The 18,190-nt window shown below is 43.6% G+C and overlaps 1 pseudogene; it reads left to right on the top strand.

Annotated features, from left to right (window-relative positions):
• The first annotated feature begins 7,799 nt into the window (after positions 1 to 7,799).
• On the top strand, positions 7,800 to 10,093 carry LOC121036702 (forkhead box protein K2-like; annotated as a pseudogene).
• The last annotated feature ends 8,097 nt before the right edge of the window (positions 10,094 to 18,190 follow it).

Below are 18,190 nucleotides of genomic sequence, written 5' to 3' on the forward strand. Positions count from 1 at the left end.
TCCCACTCTAACCTCTTTTTTTTTTTTTCTTCCCCTCCCCCATGGGTTTCTGTTAAGTTTCTCAGGATCCCAAATCCTTCTAACTAGAGGTACAGCACTTGTTAATAATCACTTCTATATTAAATTTATCATTATTAAAATTGCAATAAACTATGTTATATTCTAAGTGAGTAGAAGCTCATACGCTGAGCAGAAAATTGTTCACCTTTAAGAGTAGACCAACTCTTTCATGCCATGAGCAGCCTTTATACGTGTGTGTGTGTGTGTATGATTAAATAACAAGTAAGTAACACTTATCACCTGTGCTAAGCTTTTCAGTTCACTACAGAATATTCTTCTGAAAATCTGGCAAATTATCAGTCTGCAGAAACTCCCAGGATTAGTGGGGTTGGAGAACCAAATGGCTGGTGATGCATACCTAGAGCTACTACCTTCTCATTCCTGCTCAGCTTCACTCTGTTGGAAGGGCCTCCTGTCTTACCGCATATATTCCTCTAATCGGCATTCTCACTTCCAGGCAGAAGGAGCTGGGCACGTACACATCATGATTCTCCTCAGCTAAAATTTGACCCCTCATCCGCAAAACACCCAAATAGTTTTCTGTTCCTATTAATGTTCCTTAACCATAACCCAAATGACAACTGTCCTCCTCTTTTATCCTCTTTAAGCTATGCTCAAAGACCTTACTCAAATTCCCATGAAATCAATTTACCGGGCAGAGACTCTGAATTAACAGAGTACACGGTGGGCGGCAATGGGGGCAGAATGTGTCTGTTTTGTTGCCGTATTGTTTCAGTAGCATCTACTACAGTTCCTGGCCCTTATGTTCTCTAGATACACTCAAGAGATAGAGAAGAAATATACATTTGGACCCTATACACATACATTCAAGTCAAACAAAATTACCTTATTTATTCCAACGACCAACAATTACTATACACTTCAGTTAATCTTTAGAAATACACGGGTCTAGAAACACATTACACGGGTGCCTGGGTGGCTCTGTCAGTTAAGCATCTGACTCTTGATTTCAGCTCAGGTCATGATCTCCTCCTCATTTATGAGTCCGAGCCCCACATCAGGCTGTGTATGCACTGAGCCTGCGTGGGATTTTTCTCCCCCCACCTCACTCTTGCTCTCTCTCTCTCTCTCTCAAAATAAATAACTTAAAAAAAAAAACATTACAATATCAGTAATTCTGCAGAGTTTATAGTAAGAGGTTTTTAAATCTCTCATTCTCTCTTCCCTTTCTATATCGATATTCATTTTATGTATTAAAAAAAAAAAAAACAACACTGTAGGGGCGCCTGGGTGGCGCCGTCGGTTAAGCGTCCGACTTCAGCCAGGTCACGATCTCGCGGTCCGTGAGTTCGAGCCCCGCGTCGGGCTCTGGGCTGATGGCTCGGAGCCTGGAGCCTGTTTCCGATTCTGTGTCTCCCTCTCTCTCTGCCCCTCCCCCGTTCGTGCTCTGTCTCTCTCTGTCCCAAAAATAAAGAAACGTTGAAAAAAAAAAAAAAAACACTGTACTAAGTGTCCAAGTGCCTAGTTAGTAAATTTCCCAAACATTCCAGTAAAGGTTCTCCCTTTTCTTTGATCGAACATGTTAAACTACACCTAAGAAGTGAGTCGATAACATTTACACAGTTTTACTCTATTCAGCCGCTAAATGCAAAACATTTCTAAGCTACGAAATTATGTTTCTGTGGTAAAAGATAATTCCAATTATAAGAAATTTAAGAGATTTTAGGGGAGAAACTATAAAGATATAGTTTACTTCAAGGAAAGTTACATGTTCTCCATTTTGGTTGATGTTGTATCTTTTGGCCACATTCCTGAACTAAAAAACAGGAATATGTTAATAAGTTTCTAGGACATATTCCCCAAACAGCTTTACAGATGTTCATTTGATCCTAATCACCACTCTATCAAGTAAGTGGGTGGTATTAATAGAGCACGGGGGGTATGGAAACCATGGTGCAGATATACCAAATGGCTTCTCCACCATCAGCAGAGAAGCAATGACAAAACCTCTTTGGAAGGCAGCCCAGTCCGGTGAAATAAGGATGGTTTGAGAGTCATAAAACCTGGGTTTAAAACCGTATGATTTGAGAAAATTACTTAATCTCTCTACACGTCAGCTTTTTCACTCCATAAAAAGAAAGTATTAGGTTGAACCATTTGAAATCACCAACATGCAATCATTTTTTACCTACAAAAATGGCTATTTCATTTGATTCAACCTCATAATAATGTTAACTTAAAAGAGTTCTAATTATTAAATGCTATGTTCTATTTAAAGCACCTGCATGGAGCTTAGCATAGAGAAGTACTAGACACGTGTTCAAGTTCTTCACCCTTCCAGCTTCAAGCTATAGCATCAGCACAATCACTTCACTCACCACCACTCATTTAACCACATCATTCCTCCGTCCTCTTTTTGGACATTAGAGTAAAATACATTATCTAAATGTATTTTATAATACGATAGCTAAAATGTTAACACCCACTGAAATTTCAGAAGACACGACAAAAAATGAAACAGGATTGTAATCACTACTGATTCTCCAGTTTAAGTCAGCAGCATAAAGTCCTTCCTTTCCACTTCTAAGTGGATGCCTTACGTTCTCCATTATGAGCACGTATACAATAAACAAGGACATATCTGTCTTGAACCTACCTATTCAGAATCCTGTCAATAATAACATTATAAACCAGAAGACCCGAGGCTTGCCTTTACTTACGATGCCATTATAGATTGATAGCAAAAGGTTTGCTTGAAATTCAATTAAGAACTAGGCAATACTGATATGGTCTCAATCATTCAGTAAAATGACAATTTTAGAAAAGAAGCAAAGGAGGTTGGGATAAAACAATGTAATGAAGAAGCTAATGCAGATCTAGACAAACTTCATGTTCTTACCTTCTTCCTTCCCACAACCTTAGACTCAAAAGACACTAAATGATCCAAAGAGCAAGGGACCCTAGACCTAGAAATATTCTTCTCTGTCTGGTAAGGACAAATTTTTCATCCGTGAGCTCAGCTTCCAGAAGGTATTTAAATCAATGAGGAAAATAAGAGACTATCCAGGGAAACCAACCAAATCAGCACTAATGATCAACAGGGTGACAAGCATTCTACTCATTCATATTTAAAAAGGTAATTAGGAGTATTGAGCATTTGAGGGGCACCTGGGTGGCTGAGTCAGTTGAGCATCCAACTTCCGCTCAGGTCATGATCTCAGGGTCCATGATTTCAAGCCCTACATCAGGCTCGCTACTGTCAGCCTCTCAGCACAGAGCCCACTTCAGATCCTCTGTCCCCTTCCCTCTTCCCCTCCCCCATTTGCACTCTCCCAAAAATAAATAAATATTTTTTGAAAAGGAGTGCTGAGCATTTGAAAACACTGTATTTTTAAAGCATGTACAAAAATTTCCTTATTAATCCGTCTAAAGCACAGACCTCAGTTTTATTTGAATTATTTTCATTCTTCTGTTAATCTTTATCTCCTATCTCAACAACCATTCATTCCTAATGATCTTCTACAGTGTACTAGTTGCAAAGCTAATCAATCATTGAATAACTATTTATAGAATGTCTAACAGGTACTCAGCAGTATACTAGAGGCCAGATAAACATTAAAGAAAGCTTTTCTAATGCTTCCTGAAGGCCTTTTTTTTTCCAATTAAAGAAGGATCTTAATGTTTGACAAACTTGCAATGTCCTCTAAACTCTTGCGTAATCACCTGTTGCCAAATCAAAGCTTGATGAAAATACAATCATGGTATGATCATCTTTCCCTCCACAGAGGCTTCATACTGTTTTGTATTTGAAGAGGTGACAGACTATGATTTTACAGGATACCCATGTTCAATTTGAGCTCTATTCCTGATGCTTAGAATGAACATGTGATCCTCAAGGAGGAGTAAGTACCCTTCTTGCTTACTTCTGTTCACACAGCCAATGTGTCTTCTTATCATATGAGACTGGCAAACAGAGCTATCTATCTTCGCAGACCATGGAAGGCCAATTAGGAAAGGCTCATCTATAGGGGCCATGGTTTTAAGCATGCCTCTATTACCCTCTCAGAACCTAGAAGAATAAGACTCAAAATTGTGTGGTTTTGAACTGCACTAGTCAGGTTGACTCTGTACCCATACATTGTACTCTATAAAAGCTCATTAAAGCAGCGGGGCATGGAGGACATACAGAGAGTAAAACCACCTAAATATGTAAAAGGAGACAGTGACAATACCACACTCTCAAATAAGTAATCAGTTAGTACTGGATTCTTACCACGTATAAGGTTCCCATCTATGCAAAGGACAACAGGACTCTGTTGTTTGACAAAACACGTATTTGGGATCATTGGTATCGGCTTACAGTGAGTCAACAAGACTGCACAGTTCATAGGTTTCTCCTCCATTCAGCAGAAAATGCTGCGTTTCCTCGGCAACTGAGAGTGTTTGGCTGGGCTTTCACTTTTCTACTTATAAAGTACAAGCAAGGAAGGGGTCCCACCATCTAGGACTTGGTTCAGAAACTGGTTTCTCTGCCGTGAGTAACTGAAATAACCCATTTGGTGCCTAAACAAAACCCTGTGCTTACTTAGATTTATATTACATCTTTATGATCAAGTCTCAGGCAAATAATAAAAGGTAATTAACACTGAGAAAGTAGTTTTAATGCCTGAATTATTTCTTCACCAAGAAGCTTCTAAAATTCAAGTAACTAAGAAGTTCTTACTCTTAACTAGGCAACGTTATACTTTATTTTTCAAATCTAATCAACTAATCTATGCAAATGAAACAATGGAGTAAATACCTTTGTCTTACTAGGTAGAGTTTTCTCAGAAGCTGGAGCTTTGAAAAGAACTCTTAGCTGAGGCAAAAGTACAGGATTCAATCTCCTTTTCTACATTAGCATGGGTGATTAGAGATCACGATGAAAGGACAGTGGCCAAGGTGCCAATTACAAATGTGTATTTTTCAGGAGATAGAATGCCAAGTGCTGGTGTCCCCACTATCCTCACCAGTAAGATCTCCCGTGCTTCATTACCCCACTTCCTCCCAAGTCAGGTCCATGTAAGAGCTAAAGCCTCGGCTTCCTCTGCAGAAAGAAAGAGAAACACAGCTCTTGACCTGGGGCTGTGGTTGAAGAGAAGCTGCTTCCACCCGAGGTACTTGAAAAGGCATCACAAAAACCAAAAACCATTTCAATTTCCTTGTATATTTGCTACAGAGCAGCTCCCACTTTACAGATCCTCTTGTGGATCAGGCTGGAAGCTTTCACTTTTATACCTGAAGAAATAAATGGGCTCATTAGGAAACCGAAGGTCTTTTCTCCTTAACACTCCTCTTGATTCCCCCCTGCCCCACTGACACCTAATAATACTCCATACCTAGAGACACCCCATAATCAAGCTTGGAAGGAACAATGGGTAGTTGAGTGTACAGAGAGGACAAACCATGATTTACAATCCTCTTTTACTGGTTCACTACTCAAATACCAACATTTATGTGCTTCCTAAGTCCTGAGGGGTTCACTCTCTGCACACTAACGGCCACAGTCCCTACTTAACTACATTGAACAGTATACCCCAAAAATTAATGGCCACCCAAAACCTCAGACTGTGACTTTATTTGGAAATACGATCTTTGCAGGTGCAATTAGTTAAGGGAAAAAGAAATCCTGGTGACAGTGGACAAATAAGGACCTTATCAGAGGAGTGGACACACAAACAGAGACATACAGGGGAAAAGACTGTGTAATGGTCTGAAGACTCAACTATGCAGCTGCAAGCCAAAAAGTGCCAAGAATTGCCTGAAGCTGGGAAGAGTCAAGGAAACATTCTTCCCTAGTGTCTTCAGAAAGAGGATGGCCCTGCTGACACGTTAATTTTGTATTTCTAGAATTATGAGAATAAATTTCTGTTATTTCCGGCTACTTGGTTTGTGGCAATTTGTTACAGCAGCCCCAGAAAACAAATCCATATACCTCAGGACACTATATGCTAGACATGCCCAGTCAGTTTCCTTGCTTTATAGCACAGAAAAAAAAAAATTTTTTTTTGATTGCATGAATTCAAAAAGAGAGAAATTAATCCTCTATAAAATTACATATTTTGGGTCAAAGATAAGAAGAGATTTTTAAAAGAAATGCTATGGGACGCCTGGGTGGCGCAGTCGGTTAAGCGTCCGACTTCAGCCAGGTCACGATCTCGCGGTCCGGGAGTTCGAGCCCCGCGTCAGGCTCTGGGCTGATGGCTCAGAGCCTGGAGCCTGTTTCCGATTCTGTGTCTCCCTCTCTCTCTGCCCCTCCCCCGTTCATGCTCTGTCTCTCTCTGTCCCAAAAATAAATAAACGTTGAAAAAAAAATTAAAAAAAAAAAAAAAAAAGAAATGCTATAAGCTGCCTGGAGAAGTCCCTGAAAGATCTTAATCATGACCACACACCATTTTATTTCCTCGGATGCCTAGGATAGGTGTCACTGGAGTACGACGTACACAATGAAGACCAAAATTGAGATGGGTCTTTAAATTAGCCACCTAATGGGGTGCCTGGGTGGCTCAGTCCAACTTCGGCTCAGGTCACGATCTCACGGTCCGTGAGTTCTAGCCCCGCGTCGGGCTCTGTGCTGACAGCTCGGAGCCTGGAGCCTGTTTCAGATTCTGTGTCTCCCTCTCTCTCTGCCCCTCCCCCATTCATGCTCTGTCTCTCTCTGTCTCAAAAATAAACGTTAAAAAAAATTTTTTTAAGTAAATAAATAAATAAATTAGCCACCTAAGCAAGTTTTATGAGAACTTTTCAAGGAGATTAAGCACATGTAAGAAACTCCTAGAGAAAGATGGCAGAGAGACATAGACTCATGTAACACTACCCTCCAGAAAGAAAAAGAAAAAAGAAAGAACATATCATCAGTTAACTCAAACAGTCCTTTAAAATTTCTTCCAGAAGCAGAACAATTAGGGCTCCCAGAACTAACAAGATGATGACTTCTCCTGACTCCCAGGGAAGAGGGCAGAAGGGGGGGGGGGGGGAGGAATCCAGGAAACCCTCAGTGATACCCCCAACTTGGAACAAACCCAACTCAATGGTTTAGGACTGCAAGGCCCAGAAACCTAGAATGTTCTTCGAAACACTCTTCTCCACTGCCACAGATTAAGGAGGGGTTCCCGGAAACCAGATGAACACCAAACGCACCCAAAATACACACTCCCCCTGGGGTGAAACATTCTCAAACTGAAAACACCCTTCAGTGGAGAGGAATGTCCCCAGGAATGTCCCTTAAAATAACTAAGTTGTGGCCTCCGCTGGTCGCCAGCCGCCCCGGCAGTGCACGCGGCCCTCAGCTCCCTGGCGGTGGGAGGGGCGGCCGGGCACTCTCAGGCCGAGGGCGGTGGCCAGGCCCCCGGGCGACAGGGGGTCTCCGCCAGGCAGCTGGGCCGTGGCACGCCTCGAGGTCCACGAGGTCCAGTACCTGACGAGGAAGCGCTGGGTGACCATCAGGCGCAACCGGTTGCAGGGCTCCATGGACCTGAGCACGGGCCACTCGGGCTTCATATGGCGGCGCCACCTCCACGTCTTCACTCCCGGGGCGACAGCGGCTTCTCCCTGCTCTGTCTCTGCAACAGCTGCGGGCAAGAACCGCAAGAACCGTGGGATCGCGGAAGCTGCCGCACGTGTGTACGTTCGGGTTCCCGGGCACCGACGGCAAGATCACGTGAGAAGGCGGAGAAGCGGGAGGTTTGGGAGTGAAGCCCACGCAGGCCCGCACCTCGCCCCTGGCCCCCTGACTCCCTGACCTCCTGACCGTAGGCGTTCCAGACACCACGGCGCACTTCATCATCTCAGCCATTGGGAACCGTCAGTGCTGCAAACTCCTACCCATCCAGCAACCCGCCCCCCCAGGGAGCAGGGTCTTTGGGGTACAAAAATGGGCTGTGTGACACCAGCTGACCTCAATTTAAAGGCCGACAACTCGCAGCCAGAAAAAATGAAAAGGAAGCTTCTGGTGGAGACAGCCCAGAGGATGATTCAAAGCCACCTTATTCCTATGCAGTTAATCGTACAAGCAATTACAATGGCCTCTGATAAACAACTCACTCTAAATGGAATTTATACTCACATCACTAAAAATTATCCACACTACAGGACGGTAGACAAGGGCTGGCAGAATTCAGTCTGCCACAGCCTCTCTCTGAATCGTTATCTCATCAAAATACCACGTTCCCAGGAAGAACTAGGCAAAGGCTCATTCTGGAGGATAGATCCTGCCCTTGAAAGCAAATGAATAGAGCAGGCTTTTAGGAAAAGATGGTACAGGGGCGTGCCTTGCTGCAGATCCCCTCGGGGACCTCTCTCAGATAGAAGTGCCCCGGCCCCTCCCAGTCACACTGGAGTGTGGTCTGCTCAGGCCAGTGGTGCCCAGACCCCTGAGAGCCTGTTGAGAGAAGGTTCATCGCGCCCCACCCCCTTCCGACCTGGAGCCTGAGTCTGCAACCTCACAGTCCCAACTGCCTGTCATCCAAGAGGCCCTGTCCGTCCAGAGTGCACCAGGCTCACCTCTGCCTAGTTGGGCCTTTAATTGCCACGCAGCAGCAGCAGCTGCCACCAGCAATCAGGCCTGTCACCTACACAGTCACAGCCCCTGTGACCACCTGGACCTCTGAGCAGCTTGTCGTGCAGACGACTCACATCATCCATCAGATCCCAGCAGTGTCTATTACTGGCGTGGCCAGGCTGGCCCCAGCGAACACATACACCATCACTGACCAGGCAGTGGTCACTCAGGCAGCCATGCTGGCCCCCCACTAGGGCAGAGCCGCAAGAGAGTGAAGATCATAAAGAAGTAAAGGTGAGAATATGGGGCCCCTGGGTGGCGCAGTCGGTTAAGCGTCCGACTTCAGCCGGGTCACGATCTTGCGGTCCGTGAGTTCAAGCCCCGCGTCAGGCTCTGGGCTGATGGCTCAGAGCCTGGAGCCTGTTTCCGATTCTGTGTCTCCCTCTCTCTCTGCCCCTCCCCCGTTCATGCTCTGTCTCTCTCTGTCCCAAAAATAAAAATAAACGTTGAAAAAAAAAAAAGAAGTAAAGGTGAAAATAGAACCTATTCCTGTGATTCGCCATGCCTCACCCTATAGGCACTGCTAGCCGGGTCATTCAGATTTCATAGACCACCCCTGTCCAGGTCACCGCCAGGTACCAATAAAAACTGTAACACAAAACGCAACTCACATGGTGCCAATCCCTGCCACCGTCCATGGCCTGGTGAACGGTGCAGTGGTGGGTCCTCTGCACAGGCTGGCCAGACGTGCATGGGTGTCAGCCTCCCTGCCCACAAAGCACCAGAATGGCGACCAGTCAGAGCAGCCAGAGCAGAAGCAGGTCAAGACAGAAGACCCAAGGGGTGCCTGGGTGGCTCAGTCAGTTGAGCATCCAACTTCGGCTCAGGTCATGATCTCACGGTTTGTGAGTTCAATCCCCGCGTTGGGCTCTGTGCTGACAGCTCAGAGCCTGGAGCCTGCTTCGGATTCTGTGTCTCCTCTCTCTCTGCCCCTCCCCTGCTCATGCTCTCAGAAATAAATAAACATTAAAAAAAAAATTTTTTTTTTTAAAAGACAGAAGACCCAAGAGCATCATCATCGCCCTGAGTGTGGACCGCTGTCAGCTACCAGCAGTGAGAAAGACGCCCAAAACTAGTGACTGGGACCATTATCACTGGGAGAGCCTGCCTTGCGGGAATGGCTATTTTGGTTCTTGCATTTCCCGCAAAAGGTTTACGGGAGCATCCACGCTCAAAGAAAGACAGCCAGAAGGAAGGGAGCAAGCACAAAGCAATTTATTAGGGACAGTACTACTCTCCCAAGAAGGGGGAGCAGGCAGGCCCAGAGGGGGCAACTGCCCTGAGGGTACAGGGGTCCTCTCTTTTTGTGTGAGTGGGACCTTGGGTTATGGGGAGTGGTCTCTAATAGAGGCTGCTTCCAGTCATTTTGGGGACTCCTCCCACAGGTTGGGACCAGGAGTTTTTGACCCTACAAGGTTTCTACCCAACCTTCACGGCAGCTTCCCCCAAGGCAAGGGTGGGCAGGGGGGCTAAAACAGCAATGCAAATACATTATAATGAGTCTAGGGGTTACCCTGGGGCGGAGGTGTAGGAGGAGAGTGCTTGCTCTGTACTGGTGGCTCCCATTCTGTCTGCCCAGGGTCTTGGAAGCCACAGTCAGGATGCTGTGCCCCCAGGCTTCTAATGTGTGATGTTGTGCCCCCAGGGCTTCTAACTCCTAACCTATTTATCACCGTCCTTGCCTCCAGCTCACCTCTAACTTAACTGCCTAAGCTTTCAGGACAGCTTTCCTTACTTTTTTATCAACTCTGTGCTGCCCAGAGGGGACACTGTCCTTTACCTACACTGGGAGCATATTGTGTCAGTGGGTAGAGGGTCCTGCGGTTGGGCTTCACGTCAGCACTGAAAACACAAAAACCCAGGCGGCCTTAAACCTCCTTGAAGAAAGAAGTCGCACCTGAACAAAAAGCACATGCAACAAAACCTGGTTGGGCAAGCGACTCCCCACTCTGAGCTCGGCTTGTAATTCCAAGCAGAGATTTGGGGTCCTTGGGGAGGACGGCGCCTGGAGCAAGCAGAGCTGCAGGGACAGTTCGGGAGCCCTCCTCACTGCCCTCCCAGGACCCTCGGTGCTGGCACTGGTAGATAAGACAGCAGTCTGTTGTACTGTGTGGAATTAGAATATTTTGATGTGTACTTTCTTTATAAAATAATTGGGTCTTTGATGTTTCAGTTCATTCCATTTGTACTCGGGAATTTTGCAATCACCCAGGGCCTTTCATGTTGATTTCACTTGGGGGAAAGAAACAATGTAGTTTTGTTTTTGTTGTTCGGTTTCAGCCTATGGAATGATTTCCTTTTGTCTGTCTTGTTAAAGTCTGGATGGAGCTACTTGATGGTGTCTACAGGTTTTCCACATTAAAGCAGCTACCTGATCCAGTCCGTCCACCTCCATCTCAGTGTGTAGGACAGACAGATAGATGCCCATGCTGGGCTGCATGTAACCATGACCCCAAGAACTGCTGGACTCTGGAGCTGCACTTAACCTGTTCTCTTTCCTGCTTTCTATTGTTTGTTTCTTTGTGTTGACTTTGTCCCAGAATAATTTTCCACTCTAAGTGAAACAAGCCTCCTAAGTATTGTGTGTGTTTAAAGGGACAGGACTGTTCCCACCTCATTTGGAAAAAAGATTCAGTTTTCTACCACACACCCTTTTCAAAAAATAATAACTATGGAGAAAGAAAGAGAAGCAACTCAATGCCCCTCGTAGGTGTAATTGTTCTTTCCAGCAACTATCCCCCAACTCTCAGAAACTGAGGAGAACATTAAGCCATCAACACCTGGCCTCCAGCACACATTATAAGATGAGGGTACTGAGAGGACCCAGAGGAAAACAGAAGGGAACAAAATAGAATCCACCCAGCCCCGTGGGTTGATGAGGCCTAGACAGCACCAACCCCTTTCAAATGAAAAGTGTGAATACAAAAGGCTCATCAGCAACACAAAAATACTATAGCAGGAAGAAAAGTAAAAAATAAAATGGAACAAGTTTAAAAAAAAAAAAACTATTCTAGAATGAGCACAGTCCAAGAAATTAGACTTTTAGACTTTGCATTATGACAGAAAATAAAGAAAATTATCTATGAAATGAGATGTCAGATGGGGAAAGAAAATGGCAGAATAAAAAATGTTCAAGGGTAAGGTAATGAAAAAAGTCAAAGATCACAGACAGCTAAGAAACGATAAATAAATATGGAGCAGGAAGAAATGAAAATGAGAGAAAAATAACTGAGATGTGGGGGATAGTTTTGAGAAAAGTATATACCAAATATATAGGAAGCAAAGATAGGGAAGTATATAACAGAAAACTGACAGCAGGAGGGCAAACACAAGCATTTCAACAAACAGATAATGGGTGCCCCTGAAATATTAAACGCAAATGAAATTCAAAAATTTGTTAATCAGAAGCTATACAGTATGTTACAGGAAATATTAATATGAAACCACCACAACTAATTTGGATATGCTAAGAAAGTTTTCCTACTTTAAATATAAAAAAAATTTTAAGTTTTCTCAGAGTATCCACGAGGGGAAAACAAACGACAACAAATTGAAAGTCACCCACGAGTAGCCAGAATATTTTTGTTAAAGCATTAAGTCAGACTTTGTCACTTCTCTCTTCGAACCCATCCAGTGTTTTCACCTCTCATCAGGATATAAACCATATTTCTTAAATGATCTGTAAGGCCCAACCTGATCTTAACTTCAGTTAGCATTCTGAACTCATCTTTCTATTCTTCACCTCACTTCCTTTGCTCCAGGTAAACAGGCCTCCATGTTGTTCCTCAAATATGCCAGACATGTTCACCTCAGGGCCTTTTCACTTGCTGTTCATGCTGCCTGATGCAAATATGTAAGTCTTTTTCACTCATCTCCTTCACATGTCATCTTCTCATGGATTCTTTTCCTGACTGCCCCATTTAAAGATAACCCTCACTGTGGCTCTCCATATCCCTCCTTCTCTTGCTTAAATTATATTTACTTATTTATCTATATGATATAGGTCATTAGTTATTTATTCATTTTGCTTATTATATATGTTCTCCCATAGAATTTTTTTTTTTTTAATTTTTTTTTTCAACGTTTATTTATTTTTGGGACAGAGAGAGACAGAGCATGAACGGGGAGGGGCAGAGAGAGAGGGAGACACAGAATCGGAAACAGGCTCCAGGCTCTGAGCCATCAGCCCAGAGCCCGACGCGGGGCTCGAACTCCCGGACCGCGAGATCGTGACCTGGCTGAAGTCGGACGCTTAACCGACTGCGCCACCCAGGCGCCCCAATCTCCCATAGAATTTAAGCTCCAGGAGAGCAAAGATATTTGTGTGTATGTTATTTATTTCTATATTCTCGGTATCTAGAATAGTGCCTGTCCAATGGTAGGAGCTCAACAAATATGTATTAAATGAATGAGTGAGAGTGGAAAAAATCACATATTTCAAAGATCTCATAGGAACATTCAATTCTAAAAGATAGTAGATAAGTAAGGAGAAATAGTTTATGTATAAAAGCTTTAACAAAATGGGATTGTTAGATGTAAATGATCTCAGAAAATATAGCACCCATGCCCACGTTTTGCAAACTTATAACAAAATTTCATTAAACTAAGCTGTAGTTCAAACTATACATGCTTAGGAATGTAGAAACTGCTTTATGAAAAGACTAACAGTACATATTAATTCCCTTTTAATTATGGCTAAGGCAAAAAAAATTATTAAAGTTGCTTTAATTAAAGTTAAAAATTAAAGGTATAATAAAGAAAGTAAAATGTTATAAATCTTTAGGAAACTATACAATGGAAAAAAGCAATAACTATAATAAACTTAGTAGTCTTAGAATATAACAGCAGAAATCAAAAGGAAGGGACAAAGGTCATTAAAGTAAAATTGTACTATGTTCCTAATATTTCGCCCTGGGAGACTGAATTTTGTTTCCAAAACCCTCTTATATACCATTTGTTGTGGTAAAAACAAATTGTGGGGGAGGGCAATTTGGCAGTATCTGGAAACTTTTTTGAATATGTATACAAATCAACTGAAAAAAATTATCTTAATTTTTCACACCTTTGCCAATGCCCTCCCAACTCATCCTCCATACTCAGCCATGTAGCCTGCTTTGGCCAGTGGGATAATAGCAAGCTTGAGGTAAGAAACTTGAAGAAATGCTTACATGTTTCCACTCTCCTCATTGACCTCTATCTTGTCATGAGAGAACAGGCCCAGGCTAAGCTTCTAGGAGAAACACTGTGGCTATCAGACCAGACAATAGCTAGCAAACCCCAGACATGTGAGAGAGCCCCCCCAAGATCAATGGGTCTGCCTAGACAACTCCAGGCTGACTGTGCAGGCATGTGACTGAATCTGAGAAGAATCACTAAGCCAACGTGTCATCTTGTGAATAGTAATAAATGATGGTCTTAAACATTTATATGAAAGTAACTGATATATGGAATTACCTTTTGAAAGGGATTCTTTCTTGAGGAAAGAATTTACATTAAAAACACTTCCCTCTCCAAGAAAAATTGTAACAGTTCTTTTCTTATTGCAAAGAATGCCACAGGAATATTTATTGTGACATTTCTGCTCACAAGAACATTTACTGTAGCATTTTTTGGAATATGAAGACATTTGGAAACATCATAAATGATCATCAACAGGAGATGGGTTAAAAATCTTTTAGGCTAACAAGAAGGTATGTTGCAATTAAAAAGCGTAACTTAGATTTATAGATTTTACAATACCACAACATGTATTACTCAGTGAGGAAAATGAGTTACAGAATGATATATAATAATTCACATTCACATCATATAGATCTTTATATTTTATATTTCACAAATATACATGTAGGAAAAACTGTTTGCAAGCATGCATAAACTATTAACAGCTATTACCAGCAGAGAGAGTCAGAAAGCCTGTGATAATGAGAATGACTTTCACATTTTCTTGTATGTGCTTGGGAATATTTTTACAGTTATATGTAGTGTGTTTGTCCTTTCAAAAATAAGAAAGACCTTTTGAAAAATAAGGAAGGTATTTTCTGTGGAGTCACACGTCACTCAACACATATTTAATGTTTACAAGGCACCAGGTATCAGACAGATCCAGTCATGTTTCCACTTGCACACAACTTTCGATTCAGCGCGCGCCTGCCCCAAAGGGAACTCATATCTCTGACTTAGCTAGGGCTGAGAAATCATCACCACAGTCTCTATAAAACTGGGTTTATTAAGAGCATCCATACTGTTTATGAGTCGTAGAAAACATGTTCATTTTCCTATCAGTGTTAAAAGCTGCTTGGAGGATTGATGGAGTATTGCTTAGAAAATGTTCTAGAATTCAGAGGAAGATGTGTTAGGATAAATCATTACTAGTTACTGTATACTTACGCATACTTAGAGGATAAAGCTCAGAAATTGATTCAGTGTGCTGTCTCCTCCTTGATCTCTCTGTAGCAGCCCCAGGACAAAATGCTCCTAAGAGCTTGGCAGGGTGTCTGACGGGAGAATTGCTCCTTCTCTGGCTGATACAACCTTGCACTACGGTGGGGAGCTAGTCTGGAAGGTAGGTCAGTTAGCAGCAGTGCTTACAGAGGGACTAAGAAGTACAGAGCTCTCTGGTAGGTGCTGTGGGAAGGAAGGAAAGGATGAGGCCATACAGGGGTGCTTGACCTCAGGGAATGGCTGCGGGCAGTGACAGCAAATGACGCTGCCTCTCAGTTTTGTCCCATGCTGTCCTGGGTTTACTTCACAGCCACCCTTGCTTTCTTTGCCATACTTTTCACAAGGCTGACACTACAGGAACGCTCTTCTTTTGGTAAATATACACTCTGATGACAGGAACTAAGACAGAGGAGCAAACTGTCTGCACACTGTGATTAGACATGCATCATTCCAGAGCCTCCTATGGCTGGCTGACTTCCCGAGGAGGGGAGGGGGGAAAAGGGGGAGGGGAGTTCACCTATCCAATTACAATCTACTCCCCAGTGCAAAGCACTGCAAATTCCACAGGTCTCTCTCTGACTGACAGAGCAACTTATAAAATCTGAGATACCTCCGTTCTTGGCTTGGTATGCAAAACAAATCAGAACTTTTAATGAAATAGTGTTTCTCTTCTTGTTCCCAAATTTATAGTGACAACAACAAAGTTATCAGCGGGAAAGTTGTTTCTAAGCCAGCAGTCAGCGTTCTAAGGGGCATCAGGTGGTGGTCCCTGTGGGCTGTGGGCCTTGTGAGCCATTATTTCAATAGGACTGCAGTGGCCATGCCAGTGAAGGGGGAGCAGTGTGCCGTATGTTGGCACATTTACCCCCACCCTCTATGGGTTTCCCCCTACTTGGTGAATGGGCCTCTTAACAAGAGCTTGAAAGGTCATGGAGTCTGAGTAGGAAACAAAAGTCTTTTTCAACGTTTATTTATTTTGGGGACAGAGAGAGACAGAGCATGAGCGGGGGAGGGGCAGAGAGAGGGAGACACAGAATCGGAAACAGGCTCCAGGCTCCGAGCCATCAGCCCAGAGCCCGACGCGGGGCTCGAACTCCCGGACCGCGAGATCGTGACCTGGCTGAAGTCGGACGCTTAACCGACTGCGCCACCCAGGCGCCCCGGAAACAAAAGTCTTAAAGTGGGGCAGAAGGCATGCAGATTCTGACCCAGGACTGACATGGGAGTCTCATGGATCTGATGATGGGTATACCAACGTTTTCCTCACCAGCCCCACAGTTCTACCTTGGCACTAACTGTTCACATGGTATTTTTTACATCACTTACTTCTCAGGGCCTTAACTTCTTCATTTGAAAAATAAATTCTAGCATCACAGAGTTGGAAGCAACCTTAAGGGGCCATTAGTTCAATTGTCTCTGTGGAGGATTTCTACATGACCTCGGATGTTTCTCTACCCTATGTCTTTCTGGAATTCCATTATTTTTTTTTAATTTTTTTTAACGTTTTTATTTATTTTTGAGACAGAGAGAGACACAGCATGAACGGGGGAGGGGCAGAGAGAGAGGGAGACACAGAATCGGAAGCCGGCTCTGGGCTCTGAGCCATGCTCGAACTCACGGACGGTGCAATCGTGACCTGAGCTGAAGTCAGACGCTTAACTGACCGAGCCACCCAGGCGCCCCTGGAATTCCATTATTCTTGTAAGAATGCAGGGAAGTCACTAAACTCAGTCCCCACATGAACCACTAGCGCTAACATCACATTCCAGTAAGGATGGCTTCAGACTGTCCCCAGAGGGCAAGAAGGTGCTGATAAGGTCAGAGGCAGGTGCCTTTTCCTCTGCACCGGGTTGTGACATGAGAGAGGAGAAAGGTGCCAGGCAGAGGGTGGGTAAAACAGCAGGTGTTGCCATGGTGCCCTACACACAGGCTGCCACTACCTTTCTTGCTCTCTCCATCTTGCGTTAAGTGCCTCTCTAGCTTTCCAAGTCCTGCTTTTTATTTCATGTCAATGGTGGAAAAAATATCGGCCATGATAATCCCTCAAACACACTTACAAGCTGTGGATTGAATGTACCAAAGCAGGTGCTGAAGAAACCATGTCCAGTTAAAGACAAAGCCCAATAAAAAGTAGTTAGGACGCAAACTAATGTGAAACACCTTCAGTCCCATAGTTAACATACAAGTATATACATTTATCGGTCCACACCAAATTATATTTAGGGCGTGTACGTTTTACTATTTGAAAAGTATGATTCAATAATAATCCAGTAGACGTGAAAAAACAATTTTCTTTCCTTTTGTCTTCATCAGAAGTTTCAACACAAAGAGAAGATTATCTAGTAAAAGGAATTGTAATGTTCTTCCTTTTATTTTTTTTTTAAGTAGGCTCCACGCCCAGTGTGGAGCCCAATGCAGGACTCGAACTCACGACCCTGAGATCAAGACCTGAGCTGAAATCAAGAGTCGGACGCTTAACTGACGGAGCCACCCAAGCACCCCAGGAATTGTAATGTTCTTAACCAGACACATCTTCAGATAGTGCTGATGTAAATCTCAATTTAAAATTATTTCATGCAGCTTAGATTATGTCCACCACCCTAGGCTGTGAGATGGCAAAACCCTTCAGTCACATACCACCCTAGCAAACATCTGGCTGTATTGTAATCCAGTCTTTCTGCATCTGGCTTCCTTTATGAGAGGCAATATAGTGGGATGGTTAGAGCCCTGACTCTGCTGCTGCCACTTACTTTCTCAGTGACATGGGCAGTTTAGAGGACTGCTCTGTGCATCAACTTCTTCATCTTTAAAATGGGGACCACTATGGATTGAATTATGTCTCCCAAGTAGATGCTGAGGTCATAACCTCCCGCACCTGTGAATGTGACCTTATTTGTAAGTAGGATCTTTGCAGATGATCAAGAGAAGATGAGATGGGCCCTAATCCATCCAGTATGAGTGGCGTCCTTATAAAAATGGGAAATTTGAACACAGTTAGATACGTACAGAGAGAAGACAGTGTGACATTGGAGAAGACCATCTACGAGTCAAGGAATGTCGAAGGCTACCAGAACTGGGAGCAAGGCCTAGAACAGATTCTCCTTCAGAGCCCTCAGAAGGAACCAACCC

The sequence above is a fragment of the Herpailurus yagouaroundi genome, unplaced genomic scaffold (assembly GCF_014898765.1).
Source record: "Herpailurus yagouaroundi ecotype Mexico unplaced genomic scaffold, PumYag 28, whole genome shotgun sequence".
NCBI classification, from domain to species: Eukaryota; Metazoa; Chordata; class Mammalia; order Carnivora; family Felidae; genus Herpailurus; species Herpailurus yagouaroundi.